At 47.4% G+C, this 17,273-nt stretch overlaps 1 protein-coding gene across 2 annotated transcripts in view; it reads left to right on the plus strand.

Moving 5' to 3' along the window:
- TRAP1 (TNF receptor associated protein 1) overlaps positions 1-17,273 on the plus strand; it is a 63,132-nt gene that overhangs the window by 10,282 nt on the left and 35,577 nt on the right. The window lies entirely within an intron of this gene.

Here is a 17,273-nt window from a genome sequence, read left to right on the forward strand (position 1 = left end):
TTTGAGTTAGAGTCTCTGTCTGTTGCCCAGGCCGGAGTGCAGTGGCGCGATCTTGGCTCACTGCAGCTTTCGCTTCCCGAGTGCAAGCAAGTCTCCTGCCTCAGCCTCTCGAGCAGCTGGGATTACAGATGCCCGCTGCCACGCTCGGCTAATTTTTGTATTTTTGGTAGAGATGGGGTTTCACCATGTTGGCCAGGCTGGTCTCGAACTCCTGACCTCACATGATCCACCCACCTCAGCCTCCGAAAGTGCTGGGATTACAGGCGTGAGCCACCTCACATGAGTGTTTGTCTTTTGACTTAAATTTTTATGTGGTCCTTATATTGACCTTTTGGGTTATATATTTTGTTTAGAAAGATTTCCTCTTAAGGCCGGGCGCGGTGGCTCATGCTTGTAATCCCAGCACTTTGGGAGGCTGAGACCAGTGGATCACGAGGTCAGGAGTTCAAGACCGTCCTGGCTAACACGGTGAAACCCCGTCTCTACTAAAAATACAAAAAATTAGCCGGATATGGTGGCGGGCGCCTGTAGTCCCAGCTACTTGAGAGGCTGAGGCAGGAGAATGGTGTGAACCCGGGAGCTTGCAGTGAGCCAAGATTGCGCCACTGCACTCGTCTGGGCAACGGAGTGAGACTCCGCCTCAAAAAAAAAAAAAAAAAAAAAGATTTCCTCTTAAATCATTTTTTTAAAAACTCAAGATGCCTGGCATCATTAGCCATTTAGGAACTGCAAAGCAAAACTACAATGAGTTAGCACTTCCTACCCACTAGGGTGGCTATAATTAAAAATCAAAGAAACAACAACCAAAAAAACAGGTGATACTAAATGGATAACTAGGATGTGGAAAAATCAGAACCCTTCCACACTGCTGGTGAGAATGTAAAATGGTGCAACCTCTGCAGGAAAACATTCTGGCAGCTCTTCAAACAGTTAAACCGAATTACCATATGACCGCACAGTTCTACCCTGAGGCACATACCTTGTAGACATGAAAACATGTCCATAGAACAGCTTACACATGAATATTCATAGCAGGATTATTCATAATAACCCGAAAATGAAAACAATCTGAAGGTCCATCAGAAGGTGGAAACGAGGCTGGGTGCGGTGGGTCATGCCTGTAATCCCAGCACTTCAGGAGGCCAAGGCAGGAGGATTGCTTGAGGCCAGAAGTTGAATGCCAGCCTGGACAACATAGTGAGACTCCATCTCGAAAAAAATTTTTAAAAATTGCTGGGTGTGGTGGCACATGCCTGTGGTCCCAGCCACTCGGGAGGCTGAGGTGGAAGAATTGCTTGAGCCCAGGAGTTTGAGGCTACATTGAGCTATGATTGTGCCACTGCGCTTCACCCTGGTCAAAGAGCAAGAACCTGTCTTTAAAAAAGTAAAAAAGTGGAAATAGGCCAGGAGTGGTGGTGCGCCCTTCTAATCCCAACTGCTTGGGAGGCTGAGGTGGGAGGATCACTTAAGCCTGCCAGTGGGAGGCTACCATGCACCATGACAGTGCCTATAAACAGCCACTGCACTCCAGGCAACATAGTGAGACCCCCCCCACCCCAAAACAAAAGTTACAATAAGTTGGGAGCTGGGCCAGGTGCAGTGGCTCGTGTCTGCAATCCCAGCACTTCGGGAGGCTGAGGTGGGTGGATTACTTGAGGTCAGGAGTTTGAGACTAACCTGGCCAACACGGCAAAACCCGTCTCTACTGAAAATACAAAAATTAGCTGGGCGTGGTGGCGGGTGCCTCAGCAGGAGAATCACTTGACCATGGGAAGTGGAGGTTGCAGTGAACGGAGATTACACCACTGCAGAGTGAGACTCTGTCTCAAAAAAAAAAAAAAAGGCCGGGCACGGTGGCTCACGCCTGTAATCTCAGCACTTTGGGAGGCCGAGGCGGGTGGATCACGAGGTCAGGAGATCGAGACCACGGTGAAACCCCGTCTCTACTAAAAATACAAAAAAAAAATTAGCCGGGCGCGGTGATGGTCGCCTGTAGTCCCAGCTACTCCGGAGGCTGAGGCAGGAGAATGGCGTGAACCTGGGAGGTGGAGCTTGCAGTGAGCCGAGATCGCGCCACTGCACTCCAGCCTGGGCGACAGAGCGAGACTCCGTCTCAAAAAAAAAAAAAAAAAAATATATATATATATATATAAAATTAGCTGGGTGTGGTGGCAGACACCTGTAATCTCAGCTACTCGGGAGGCTGAGGCAGGAGAATCGCTTGAACCCAGCAGGCAGAGGTTGCAGTGAGCCGAGATCACGTCACTGCACTCCAGCCTGGCAGCAAGAGTGAAACTCTGTCTCACAAAAAATTTGGAAGCAACCCAGTTGCCCATCATTTGATGAATGAAAAAAAATAATCTATACAGTGGAGTGCTTTTCAGCTATAAAAAGGAATGAGGTGCTGATACATGCTAGATGTGAATGAACCCCAAAGACTTTATGCTAAGTCAAAGAAGCCAGACAAAAGACCATATATTGTATGATTTCGTTTCTATGAAGTGCCCAGAAAAGGCAAATCCATAGACACAGACATAGATGAGTAGTTGCTAAGAGCTGGTGGGAGAGGGAAAAGAGTGAGCATGAGTGGCTATAGGGCTTCTTTTGGAGTGATAAAAATGTTCTGTAGTTGGCCGGGCATGGTGGCTCACGCCTGTAATCCCAGCACTTTGGGAGGCTGAGGCAGGCGGATCACGAGGTCAGGAGGTCGAGACCATCCTGGCTAACATGGTGAAACCCCGTTTCTACTAAAAAAAAAAAATACAAAAAATTAGCCGGGCGTGGTGGCGGGTGCCTGTAGTCCCAGCTACTTGCGAGGCTGAGGCAGGAGAATGGCATGAAACCGGGACGCAGAGCTTACAGTGAGCCCAGATGGCACCACTGCACTTCAGCCTGGGCGAGAGAGCGAGATTCTGTCTCAAAAAAAAAAAAAAGTTCTGTAGTTAGTGGTCGTGGCTGTACAACTTTGTGAATATACTAAAACCACTGAATTGTGCACTTTAAATGGGTGAATTATATGGCAGATGTATTATATTTCATTAAAGTTATTAAATCTTTCATGTTTTCTTTCAGTACTTTGAGCTTTTATTTTTACTTCTATGGTCCATCTGGAATTCATTTTGACTTAATAAGTGACGGCAGAAATTAAAAAAAAAAAAAATAGAGGTTGGTCTTGCTATGTTGCCCAGGCTGGTCTAGAACTCTTGGCCTCAAGTGTTCCTCCCAACTTGGCCTCCAAAGCACTGGGGTTACAAACATGAGCTCCTGTGCCCTGCTGGAAATTAACCTTTTTTTTTTTGTTTTTACTTTTTGAGAGTTGGGGGGGGTCTCCCTACGTTACCTAGGCCGGCCTCGAACTCCTGAGATCGAGGGAGCCTCCTCCTGCCTGGATCTCCCTCCCAAAGTGCTGGGATTACAGGTGTGAGCAGCCATGCTTGGTCTGGAAATTTATTTTAATATTGTAGCTTTATATTAATGTTCTTTAATATTTGATGAATTTCCTCACTTTTTTCAAAATTTCCTTGGCTATTTATGTACACTAACTTTTCCACATGAATTTTAGAATGAGAATAGTTTAAAAATGTGTTTGAGATTTTGTAAATGTGTTTATGTTTCTCGGAAGTTTTTAAGTGTTTTTTATAATGCAGTGTTTTGTTTGTTTTGAGACAGAGTCTCGCTCTTCCCGAGGCTCGAGTGCAGAGATGCGATTTCAGCTCACTGAACCTCTGCCTCCCACGTTCAAGCGATTCTAGTGCGTTGGTCTCGTGAGTAGCTAAGATTACAGGTGTGCAGCCCCATGCCCAGCTAATGTTTGTATTTTTAGTAGAGATGGGTTTTCACCATTTTGGCCAGGCTGGTCTCAAACCCCTGACCTCAGCTGATCTGCCTGCCTTGGCTTCTGAAAGTGCTAGAGTTACAGGCGTGAGCCACGTCACCCGGCCTGTAATGTAACTTTTGTAAATTTTTTTTTTTTTTTTTTTTTTGAGACAGAGTCTTGCTCTGTCGCCCAGGCTGGAGTGCAGTGGTGCTATCTCGGCTCACTGCACGGTCCGCCTCCCGGGTTCACTCCATTCTCCTGCCTCAGCCTCCTGAGTAGCTGGGACCACAGGCACCCGCCACTACACCTGGCTAATTTTTTGTATTTTCAATAGAGACTGGGTTTCACCGTGTTAGCCAGGATGGCCTCGATCTCCTGACCTCGTGATCTGCCCGCCTCGGCCTCCCAAAGTGCTGGGATTACAGGCGTGAGCCACCGTGCCCAGCCTAACTTTTGTAAGTAGTTTTATAAGTAGGGCATTTTGTAGATAGACTATTGATATATACATTCCAGTATGCAAACGATACAGAGGTATATCTGATGAAAAACTCATCTCTCGCCGACATGCCTCAGACAACACTCCTCCTGGTGGCAAGTCCATTAGCCAGTTTTTGGGTGTCCTTGCAGAGATCTGTCTGGCATATGAGAATAGCTATGCATGTGTGCATCACATAAACATTATGTATATGCATTTGAATACCATGGTAGTGTGTGCAAACCACTGTTCTACCTCTAATGTTTTTTCTTTGTGTTAGAGGTAATTCAGCATCAGCACACATTACACAGCATTGTCCCATTTCTCTATAATCCCATGCTTTCCAAGTGTTACCTTATGTCTGTAGTTTACTTGTTAGCCCTCTGCTTGTGAGTGTGTAGCGTATGTAACAGTCTTAAGTGGGTTATTTAATGACAGTCTTTGGCCCTAGTAGTGTTTCAAAGTTTTCTTAAAGACGTTGCCAAAAAAGAAAAAAAAGGAAAGATTTTGCTTCCTTGGTAAATGCATTCTTAATTGTTTAGTTTTTGTTCCTGGGGTCTCTTATGTCATATTTTCTAACTAGTTTTCTGTATATAGGACGGGTATTGATTTTTGTGTTCTACCATCTTACTGAATGCTTTTTTTTTTGAGACGGAGTTTCACTCTTGTTCCCCAGGCTGGAGTGCAATGGCAGCATCTTGGCTCACCACAACCTCCGCCTCCTGGGTTCAAGCGATTCTCCTGCCTCAGCATCCCAAGTAGCTGGGATTACAGGCATGCACCACAACACCTGGCTAATTTTATATTTTTAGTAGAGATGGAGTTTCTCCATGTTGGTCAGGCAGGTCTCAAACTCCCAACCTCAGGTGATCCGCCCACCTCAGCCTCCCAAAGTGCCGGGATTACAGGTGTGAGCCACCGCACCCAGCTTTTAAAATTTCTTTTAAAGACAGGGTCTCACTTTGTCACCCAGGCTAGAGTGCACTGGTGTGATCTCGGCTCACTGCAGCCTTTACCCTCTGGGCTCAAGTGATCCTTCTGCCTCAGGTATCTCAAGTAGCTGGAACTACAGGTGCGTGCCACCATGTCCACCTAAGTTTTTGTATTTTTGGTAGGGATGGGGTTTCACCAGTTTGCCCATGCTTGTTTCAAAATCCTGGGCTCAAGCAATCTGCCTGCTTCAGCCTCCTAGAGTGCTGGGATTACAGGCGTGAGCCACTGCCCTAGGCCTTATTCTTTAAAATAATCTCCCTCTTTAAAAATGAAAGTCTTTTCTCAAAAAACTTCTTCCCAGGTCTGTGAAGCAGCACAGTGGCCCCTTCTGGCTCTCACCTTGTACCTCGTCCTTGTTTGCCTCGAGCGTGGGACCTTGTCTGCGTTTGTGCCTCAGGCCCCCTCCCTCTGTATTTGTTGTGTCCACTTAGCTTAGTCATTGGGCCTTGGGTCCTCAGAGGCCCCTAGACTGAATTCCTCATCCGATGTGTCCATACCAGCTTTCAAGTGACCTCAACATTGATAGCAAGGAAAACATTAGCACTTTTGTGACAGCCTCATTTATTCCCCCCTGAGATGGAATCTCACTGTGTCGCCCAGGCTGGGATTACAGGTGCATGCCACCACACCCAGCTAATTTTTGTATTTTTAGTAGAGACAGGGTTTCACCGTGTTGGCCAGGCTGGTCTCGAACTCCTGACTTTGTGATCCACCTGACTTGGCCTACCAAAGTGCTGGGATAACAGGTGTGAGCCACTGTGCCGGGCAGGCTCATATTTTTTTATAATTTAATATCTGTTTTGAATAAATAAATATGGTTTGATTAAAAAGCCAAAACCATGTGAACAGGTAAACCTTGAGAAGCCTTGCTGCTGTTCAGAGTACCTCTGCCTTCATAATCAATATTAGTTGCCTGTGGGTCCTGCCACTACTTAATTGTATGACTGTAGTAAGCGCAGATGTACATATTCCCTCAGGGACGCACCCTTTTCTGTGTTCTGTTACTCACTACATAGCTCGTGGAGAGCTTGCTGTGTTCATATATAGTTTGCTGCTCCTTCGCTTTCTGTAGACACTGTGAAATGCTGTTCATATCTTTTGCCCCAGGTTTTTCTTGACTGGCTTTCTATTTTTTCTTTTTTTTGGGACAGTGTCTTACTCTGTCACCCAGACTGGAATGCAGTGGCGCGATCTCAGCTCAGTGCAACCTCTGCCTCTCGGGTTCAAGCGATTCTCGTGTTTCAGCCTCCCAAAGTGCTGGTATTACAGGCGTGAGCTGCTGTGCACGGCTTCTGTTTTATTTTTTGGTTTGATTCTGTCAGTTGTTGAGAGAGGAGTGTTAAGATCTCCAGCTGTGATTGTGGAATTGTTTTGTTTTTAATTCTTTCCGTTTTAACTTCATATATTTTGAATCTCTGTTATTAGGCAAATACGCACTTGTGATTACATTTTCCTGATGAATTGTTCGTTGTAGTATTCTGAAATATCCTTCTTTTTTCCTAATAATATTTTTTAGTTTGAAATGTATTTTACTTGATATTAATAGAGCCACTGCAGCCTTCTTAAACACACTTTTTGGATGGTATGTATTTTTCCATTCATTTGTCTTAAGTGTATCTTTTTCTTTATGTTTAAAGTGTCTTGTAGATAGCATATAATTAGGTCTTTATCAATTCTGACAATCCTTGCCTTATAATTAGAGTTCAGTCCATTAATATAAGAGTAAATATTGATGTGGCTGGATTTATTGCTACCATTTTATTATTTGCCTTTTATTTGTCCTTTCGAATTTTTTCCCTGTTTTTCCTTTCCTTATCGATGAAATATATTTGAGATTTCCATTGTGGTTTATCTAATGCTTTTTAAAGCTATTCTTCTTTGAATCATTATTTTAGTGGTTACTCTGGTGTTTGAAATATGCGCCCTCGGCCGGGCGCGGTGGCTCACGCTTGTAATCCCAGCACTTTGGGAGGCCGAGGCGGGCGGATCACGAGGTCAGGAGATCGAGACCACGGTGAAACCCCGTCTCTACTAAAAAAATACAAAAAATTAGCCGGGCGTGGTGGCGGGCGCCTGTATTCCCAGCTACTCGGAGAGGCTGAGGCAGGAGAATGGCGTGAACCCGGGAGGCGGAGCTTGCAGTGAGCCGAGATTGCGCCACTGCACTCCAGCCTGGGCGACAGAGCGAGACTCTGTCTCCAAAAAAAAAAAAAAAAGAAATATGCACCCTTGGCCAGGTGCAGTGGCTCACTCCTGTAATCCCCCCACTTTGGGAGGCTGAGGCAGGAGGATCCCTTGAGCCCCAGAGTTTGAGACCAGCCTGGGCAACGTGGAGAAACCCCACTTCTACTAAAAATATAAAAATTAGCCTGGCGTGGTGATGTGCATCTGTAGTCCCAGCTACTCGGGAGGCTGAGGCCTGAGAATGGCTTGAACCGGGAGGCGGAGTTTGCAGTGAGCTGAGATTGTGCCAGTGCACTCCAGCCTGGGCAACAAAGTGAGAGTGCGTCTCAAACAAACAAAGTAAAAAGTCTCATTGCGGTGGCTCACACCTGTAATCCCAGCACTTTGGGAGGCCGATGTGGGCGGATCACCTGAGGTCGGGAGTTACAGACCAGCCTGACCAACATGGAAAAACCCCGTCTCTACAAAAAATACAAAATCAGGCAGGCGTGGTGGCACATGCTTGTAATCCCAGCTACTCGGGAGGCTGAGGCAGGAGAATCGCTTGAACCTGGGAGGAGGAGGATAGGGGGAGCCGAGATCGCGCCGTTGCACTCTAGCCTGGGCAACAAGAGGGAAACTCCATCTCAAAAAATAAAAAGTTTGTAAAGAGTAGCTTTTCTGATAGATACTTTGGCATACCAAGAAATATGGATGTTCCTGTCTTCAAAGAGTGTTACTGAGAAATGCAAGCTTGTCCTTGCCCTAATTTGGTGAGATTAATTATACATTAACCAAAAAATTAACAGTGGGAAATGTCATATGCTGGCATATAGCAGCAGTTTCAAATGAGCAGCACAGGCTGGGCGTGGTGGCTCAGACCTGTAATCCCAGCAGCTTTGGGAGGCTAAGGTGGGAAGATCGCTTGAGACCAGGAGCTTAATTTAAGACCAGCCTGGTCAACATGGAAACACCCTGTCTCTAGGAAAAAAAAAAAAAAAAAATTTAGTCCTGTGTGATGGTGCTTACCTGCAGTCCCAGTTGTTCAGGAGAGTAAACCAGGAAGGTCCCTTGAGCCCAGTAGTTCAAGACTGCAGTGAGCCATGACTGTACCACTGCACTCCAGCCTGGGTGACAGAGCAAGCCCTTTTCTAATAAAGAAATAGTAAATACATGAATAAATCTTTTTTTTTTCTTTTTTGAGACGGAGTTTCACTCTTGTCGCCCAGGCTGCTGGAGTGCAGTGGCACAATGTCGGCTCACCGCAACCTCTGCCTCCTGGGTTCAAGGGATTCTCCTGCCTCAGCCTCCCGAGTAGCGGGGATTACAGGCACCCAGTGCCATGCCAGGCTAATTTTTGTATTTTTAGTAGAGATGGGGTTTCACCTTGTTGGTCAGGCTGGTCTTGAACTCCTGACCTCAGGTGATCCACCCACCTCGGCCTCCCAAAGTGCTGGGATTATAGGTGTGAACCACTGCTGGCCAATATAAAATTTTTTTAAATGGGCGGCTTAAAAAGTAAGTGCAGTGAATTCATAGGAAGAGATTATTGTGAACTGCTGGGGCCAGGGAGGCTTTAATGGGAGAGAGGGCCTGCAGCGGGTCCTGCAGCAACTCGGATGGGAAGGAGTCCCAGTTACTGGGACTGCAGCTGCAGAGTGGAGGAGCTGCATGGGCACTGGCAGTAGTGGGTAGGGATGTGGGGGGTGGAAGGGGAGGGGCGTGTGGTGTCACATTCAAACTATCATTGCTTCCCACTTTGCGCGACCCCAAACCACCAGATAGTTTAAGAGTAAGACCTTGTAGCCTGACATTGAGGTTTGTGGTTTTTCCTTTAGGGTGTAGGAGAAACACAAAGACGGAAATTGTGCAGCTAGGGTGTTTGGTATCTGGTTCAGGCAGATTTATTCCTCTAGTGGTTTATTTTTTTTTTTTTTAATTTTTAGTTTTTTTTTTGAGACAGAGCCTGGCTCCATCTCCCACCCTGAAATGCAGTGGCGTGATCTTGGCTCAGTGCAACCTCTGCCTTGCAGGCTCAAGTGATCCTCCCAAGTAGCTGGGACTGCAGGCACGCACCACCACACCTGGCTATTTTTTGTAGAGATGGGATTTTGCCATGTTACCCAGGCTGATCTCAAACTCCTGAGCTGAAGCGACCCTCTGGCCTTGGCCTCCCAAAGTGCTGGGATTACAGGCATGAGCCACTGTACCTGACCTAGTGGTTAAAAGTTGTTGTAGAAGCCGGGCGCGGTGGCTCACGCCTGTAATCCCAGCACTTTGGGAGGCCGAGGTGGGCGGATCACGAGGTCAGGAGATCAAGACCATCCTGGCTAACACGGGGAAACCCTGTCTCTACTAAAAATACAAAAAATTAGCCGGGCGTGGTGGCGGGCGCCTGTAGTCTCCGGAGGCTGAGGCAGGAGAATGGCGTGAACCTGGGTGTCGGAGCTTGCAGTGAGCCGAGATGGCGCCACTGCACTCCAGCCTGGGTGACACAGCGAGACTCACAAAAAAAAAAAAAAAAAAAAAAAAGTTGTTGTGGAAAGTTTGCGTAACCTGAAACCAAATCTGCTTTTAAGAATGCTGTCAATTCAATTAATGTTATCTTGGCATTATGATACAAAGTCTTGCAGTTCTGGCTGGAAATATAGATTTCTTATTTTTTTCTTTTTCCCAACTGTGAGGACTTCTATATTCTCCTCCCATAATGAATATTATATTAAATCCTTTCAAAAATATAGGCTGGGTGTGGTGGCTTGTGCCTGTAATCTCAGCACTTTGGGAGGCTGAGGCAGACGGATCACAAGGTCAGGAGTTTGAGACCAGCCTGGCCAACATGGTGAAACCCTGTCTCTACTTAAAAAAAAAAAAAAAAAAAAAAAATTAGCCAGGCACGGTGGTGTGCACCTGCCATGCGAGCTACTTGGGAGGCTGAGGCAGGAGAATTGCTTGAACCTGGGAGGCAGAGGTTGCAGTGAGCTGAGATCACGCCATTTCACTCCAGCTCTGGGCAACAAAGCAAGACCGTCTGGAGGAAAAAAAAAAATTCTGCGTATTAATTGGGGAGTAACCAAAAAGACTAGAAAAATGAAACATGGGGAAATCATGTTTAATCTTAGAGTGAGGAAGGCATTTACAACCAAAAGAGTAATTTCCTTTTTTTTTTTTTTTGAAATGGAGTCTCGCTCTGTCGCCCAGGCTGGAGTGCAGTGGCGCGAGCTTAGCTTGCTGCTAACTCTGCCTCCCGGGTTCACGCCATTCTCCTGCCTCAGCCTCTCGAGTAGCTGGGACTACAGGCGCCCACCACCACGCCTGGCTAATTTTTTGTATTTTTAGTAGAGATGGGGTTTCACCGTGTTAGCCAGGATGGTCTCGATCTCCTGACCTTGTGATCCGCCCGCCTCGGCCTCCCAAAGTGCTGGGATTATAGGTGTGAGCCACTGCACCTGGCAACTAATTTCCTTAATATATAAAAAGCTCTTACAAATCAATAAGAATTTTTAAAATGTAGTAGAAAAATCATCAGAGGATACCAACAGTCCCTTAACAAAAAAGGAAACAGGAAAGATTTTAAAATACGGGACAGTGCTCAGTTTTGCTTATAATAAGAGAAATGTAAGTGAAAACTACAGTGAAAATTTTATCTGACCAATAGGCAAAGATCCAAGAGTTTCATCTCAACATTGACTTGGCAGGAATGTAGGATGATATGCACTTTAGTACATTGCTGTGGGAAAGTAAACTGATAGGATCTCTGTGGAGTGTGACTTGGCAGTATCTGCCGCTTCTTAAAATACGTAACCTTAGGCTGGGCGTGGTGTCTCACGGCTCTAATCCCAGTGCTTGGGAGGCAGAGGCCGGGGGATCACTTGAGCTCAGGAGTTTGAGACTGTCCTGGGCAACATGGTGAATCCCTGTCTCTACAGAAAACACAAAAATTAGCCGGGTGTGGTGGCATGAGCCTGTAGTCTCAGCTACTCGGAAGGTTGAGGTGGGAGGATCAATTGAATTCAGGGGGTCGAGGCTGCTGCGAGCCCAGATCACTCTACTGCACTTCAGCCTGGGCGACAGAGTGAGACCCAGTCTCAAAAAAAAAAAAAAGAAAAAAAAAATTAGCTAGGAGTGGTATTACACGCCTGTAGTCCCAGCTACTCAGGAGGCTGAGGTGGGAGGATCACCTGAGCCCGGGAAGGTCGAGGCTGCAGTGAGCTGTGATTGTGCCATTGTGATCCATCCTGGGCGACAGAGTGAGACCCTGTCTCAAAATAGTAGTAATTTATACCAGCCACAGTTATTACTGTGGTGTTTCCTGATGGTGCGCTTTGTGTTTTCTGTCGTTCCTTGTGTTTATTCATTGGAATTCTGCTGTGATGAAGAGCTGCTGCTGCTCCTCCTCTGTTTAAGTGTACTCTGATGTTTGCTTATTCGCCAGGTCACAGCTTACAATCCATTATTGTCGTTAGTTATTTCGCCACGCAGATTGTCCTAGATTCTGCCACTGGGAGCCCTTCTGGCTGGGCTGTGTGTTCTCCCGATACACCCCATCCTTTCTTGTCCTTCTGCACACCACAGGGTGTCCTGCTTCCTGTTTTTGGAGGGAGGTATTCACAAACCAAGATCTGGCTGTCAGGTAAGGTGACCAACCGTTCTAGTTTGCCAGGACAAAGGCTTTCCCTGGGACGTGGGACTTTAGAGTGCTGAAACTGGAACAGCTTTTGGACTTTGCTCTCTGTAGCCTAAGTGGGGGGTCATCGCGCCTGGACCCTGTCACGCATCAGTGGACAGAGCTGGGAAATTGTGTGTGTGTAAATGTTCTGGTATTGACTTCTGTATCCAGTCTGTACACATGGGAAAGATCGTGAGCCTGTACTGATGCCTGCACCTCCAGTGCCGCACCGCAGGGTTTATTCCTGCCCCCTTCCTTATCAGTGACTTTTCTTCAACTGTGAGAACCCCAACTCAGTAGCCACAGTGAGCTTGTCCGCTTGATCTTGGCACATGCGTCAATCGGGCTGAGACCTGCTGACCCCGCAGTGGACACATCTGCCCGAGGCCGGTGATGGTGTGCTGTCCTCTGAGGTTAGTTTTACAGTCACAGTCAAAGTGCCGTTTTCTGAAGTCTCTTAGGTTAGTTCTTCTTTCAGAGTGGTGATGTCATCGTCACAGCTATGCATATTTGCTGTTTGTATTTCATTTTGTGTTCCTGTGCGCCCTGTTTTGTTCTCATGGTTTCTTTTTCTTTTCTTTTTTTTTTTTTTTGAGACAGAGTCTCCCTCTGTCGCCAAGTCTGGAGTACAGTGGTGCGATCTCGGCTCACTGCAACCTCCACCTCCTGTGTTCGAGTAATCTTTCCACCTCGGCCTCCCGAGTAGCTGATAATTACAAGTGCGCCACCACATCTGGCTAATTAATGGTTTGTTTTTTGAGTATGAGAAACCTGACCATGGTTCTAAGACATACGAAAAGATGTATGTGGAAGTGTCATGTTCCCTCAGCTCTGCCAGCCCTCTCCCCTTCCGGCTTTCTTTCCATTCTCTGTACATATACTGGTTGGGGGTTGAATTGTGTCTCCCCACAAAAGATGTTGAAGCCCCAACTCTCAGTACCTGTGAATGTGACCATATTTGGAAATAGGGTCTTTGCAGGTGATCAAGTTGAGTTCACTTGGGTGGGCCCTAATCCAGTATGACTGTGTCCTTATAAAATGGGGACATTTGAACAGACAGACATGTGTAGAGGGAGAAGGGCGGACGTCCTGGAGGGAAGACACAGGAAGAAGACGACCACCCACAAGCCAAGCAACGCCAGAGGCTGCAGAGGCTGAGGCAGGCGCAAACACCCTCCCTCCTAGCCTCAGGAGGAACCAGCCCTACTGGCACCTTGATCTTGGGCTTCTTGCTTCCAGGACTGTGAGAGAATAAGTGTCTGTTACTTTAAGCTACCGGGTTTGTGCCACGGGGAGCTTAATACACACCTCCTGTAGGTACCCAAGCTGTGGGGTTTGAAGGCTGGGCACAGTGGCCCATACCTGTCATCCCAGTTCTTTAAGAGGCCACAGTGGGAGGATTGCTTGAGTCCAGGAGTTCAAGACCAGGCTGGGCAACAAAGAGAAACCTTGTCTCTATTTTTATTTTTTTTTAAAAAGAGGCCAGGTATGGTGGCTCCCGTCTGTAATCCCAGCACTTTGGGAGGCCAAGGTGGGCGGATCCCTGGAAGTCAGGAGTTGGAGACCAGCATGGCCAACATGGTGAAACCATGTCTCTTTTAAAAATAAAAGCCAGGCGTGGTGGTGCACTCCTGTAATCCCAGCTACTAGGGAGGGTGAGGCAGGAGAATCGCCTGAACCCAGGAGGCGGAGGTTGCAGTGAGCCGAGATCATGCCACTGCACTCCAGCCTGGATGACAGAGCGAGACTCTGTCTCATCAAAAAGGGAAAGATATGTTCACATCCTGATCCCTGGTACCTGTGAGTGTGAGCTTATTTGGGTCATTTCAGATGTATCAGGTTGTGATGAGGTTACACTGCATGGGAGTGGGGCCTAACTCCAGTATTCCTGGTACCTGGTATCTGTATAAGAAGAGGGAAATTTGGACTCAGCCAGGACTCACATAGAGAAGAGCTTGCCATGTGACAAGAGGCAGAGCCTGGAGGGTTTGCAAAGCATGAAACACCAAGGATGCCGGCTACTGCCAGAAGCTGGGGAGAGGTGGGGGATGGACTCTCCCTCGGCACCTCCAGTGGGAACCACCCCTGCCCAGAACCTGGGACCTTTTTTTTTTTTTTTTTTTTTTTTTTGAGACAGGGTCTCGCTCTCTCACCCAGGCTGAAGTGCAGAAGTGCGGTAGTGTGATCTTGCTCACTACAGCCTTAACATCCTGGGCTCAAGCGATCTTCCCACCTCGGCCTCACAAGTAGCTGGGACTACAGGTGCACACCACTACACCTGGCTGGTTTTTGTGTTTTTTTGCAGAGATGGAGTCTCACTTTCTTGCCCAGGCTGGTCTTAAACCCCTGGGCTCAAGCGATTCTCCTGCCTTGGCCTCCCAAAGTGCTGGGATTACAGGTGTGAGGTACTATGCCTGGCCCAGAACTGTGGACCTTTTTGAAACTGCTGGTTTGTGGTGCTGTGTTTCAGTAGCCCTAGGAAACAAAATACACAGTCACATCAGTTTCTGGTTTATCCTTTTTGTGTTTCTTTTACACAAATGATGAGAAACACTGATATGCTCTGCGGGCAGGTGGTGGCACTTGGACACTTCCCTCCTGTGCCCCCAGGGCTGGCTGTGCTTTGGAAGGAGGCATAGAGACTTCAGCACCCTGGTTTAGTGTAGACTGTTCGCAAACTCTTCTAATGCCAAATACCATTTAATTCCAGAAGAAATGTCCCGGGATTTTTTTTTTTTAACCGTACGAATAAAGTGAATAATGCAATTACATAGGCCCAAATAACTGAATATTTACATGGTTTGGAATTTGAATACTTTCTGAATTGTGGTAGATGTTTTTAAGGTATCTGCATAGAGATAAAGAAAGGCTAGGGTTGGTCGGGCATGGTGGCTCACGCCTGTAATCCCAGCACTTTGGGAGACCTAGGTGGGTGGATCACCTGAGGTCAATAGTTCGAGACCAACCTGACCAATAAGGTGAAACCTCGTCTCTACTAAAAATACAAAAATCAGGCGTGGTGGCAGGTGCCTGTAGTCCCAGCTACTTGGGAGGCTGAAACAGGAGAATCGCTTGAACCCGGGAGATGGAGGTTGCAGTGAGCCGAGATCACTGCACTCCAGCCTGGGCGACAGAGCGAGACTCCATCTCAAAAAAACAAAAAACAAAAGGCCGGGTTTGTGCTGTTTGTAAGTCCAGGAATAAGCCTAAAGAATAGGCAAGTTTTGGCTGGGCACGGTGGCTCATGCCTGTAATCCCAGCACTTAGGGAGGCTGAGGCGGGCAGATCGCCTGAGGTCAGGAGTTCGAGACCAGCCTGGCCAACATGATGAAACCCTGTCTCTACTAAAAATACAAAAATTAGCTGAGTGTGGTGGCAGGCGCCTGTAAACCGAGCTACTCAGGCGGCTGAGGCAGGAGAATCGTTTGAACCCGGGAGCTGGAGGTTGCAATGAGCCGAGATCGCACCATTGTACTGCAGCCTGGGCAAGAAGAGCGAGACTTCATCTCCAAAAAAAAAAAAAATAGAATAGGCAAGTTTTTGTACCTTTTAGGAGTATGAAAGTTGATATGTTAATTTTTTTTTTTTTTTTTTTTGAGGCAGAATCTTACTCTGTCACCCGGCCTAAAGTGCAATGGTGCGATCTCAGCTCACTGCAACCTCCACTTCCTGGGTTCAAGCCATTCCCCTGCCTCAGCCTCCCAAGTAGCTGGGATTACAGGTGCCTGCCACCATACCCGGCTGTTGTATTTTTCGTACACATGGGGTTTCTCCATGTTGGCCAGGCTGGTCTCGAACTCCTGACCTCATGTGATCCGCCTGTCTCAGCCTCCCAAAGTGCTGGGTTTACAGGCGTGAGCCACCGCACCCCTGGCTGATATGCTAATTTTTAAAACCTTGATTCCTGGATATTCTGTGTCCTTCCTTTCTACTCGTTACAAATTTGTGAAGAACAGGAGAGGCTCCCAGTGAGATGCGGTTCATTTAGGCCTAGACTTTGACACGGTGTGGCTGGCTGGCCACATATCTTTGACGCCATCATGTATTGCAAATCTACTGACCAAGGCAGTGTCCTGGTGTGTGGTCCCTGGGGTCAGTGGGTGATGGTGTTGGGTCGGTCCTGTCCTGTGTTGGAGTGAAAGTGTCTATGGTTTCTGGGGTTGCATCGGTGAACTGTGTGCGGCTGGGGACACATTGGCTGCTTTCCTCCCTCGCCGGGCTCTGCCAGCGACTTTCTCAGCCCACTGGACTGAGCAGGAAGTTACAGAAGACAAGTCTCCTTCCTAGTTACAAGTTGGAACCCATCGTCAGCTGTTTTTCAGTTTTTTTTTTTGTTTTATTTTTTTTTTGAGACGGAGTTTCGCTCTGTCGCCCAGGCTGGAGTGCAGTGGCGCAGTCTCGGCTCACTGCAAGCTCCGCCTCCCGGGTTCACGCCATTCTCCTGCCTCAGCCTCTCCGAGTAGCTGGGACTACAGGCGCCCGCCACCACGCCCGGCTAATTTTTTTGTATTTTTAGTAGAGACGGGGTTTCACCGTGGTCTCGATCTCCTGACCTCGTGCTCCGCCCGCCTCGGCCTCCCAAAGTGCTGGGATTACAAGCATGAGCCACCGCGCCCAGCTGTTTTTCAGTTTTTAAAGTATACAAATGTTTTTAAAAAATATGTTTTGGATGAAAAAGCAATGGAAAAGAATCAGCTTTTAGAAGATGATGAGACAGTTTCAAAATATTAACATTTAAATATTTGGATCCCTTTTGGGAGGATTTTTTTTTTCTTGACTGTCAAGAGCAAGGAAGTGTGGCCCATCAGGGGCTTCTGCAGGGGCTGCGAGGGTCGAGACAGGTTTGAGTTTGGTGGGTTGACGCGAGGTCTCACCTGTGAGGCGAATGTGGGAAGTGCTGTCAGCAGGCATCTGCCAGCTGGGCATGGTGGCTCACGCCTGGCATCCCAGCTCTTTGTAAGGCGAAGGCGGGAGGATGGTTTCAGCCCAGGAGTTCGAGACCAGTCTTGGCAACATAGCAAAACCCCATTTCTACAAAAAATTTTTTAAAAATTATGGGAGCATGGTGGTCTGTGCCTGTGGTCCCAGCTGCTCGTGAGGTGGAGGCTGGAGCATCGCTTGAGCCCAGGAGGTTGGGGCTGCAGTGAGCTGTGATCGCA

This window comes from Hylobates moloch, unplaced genomic scaffold, assembly GCF_009828535.3.
Source record: "Hylobates moloch isolate HMO894 unplaced genomic scaffold, HMol_V3 SCAFFOLD_23, whole genome shotgun sequence".
In the NCBI taxonomy this organism is placed as follows: domain Eukaryota; kingdom Metazoa; phylum Chordata; class Mammalia; order Primates; family Hylobatidae; genus Hylobates; species Hylobates moloch.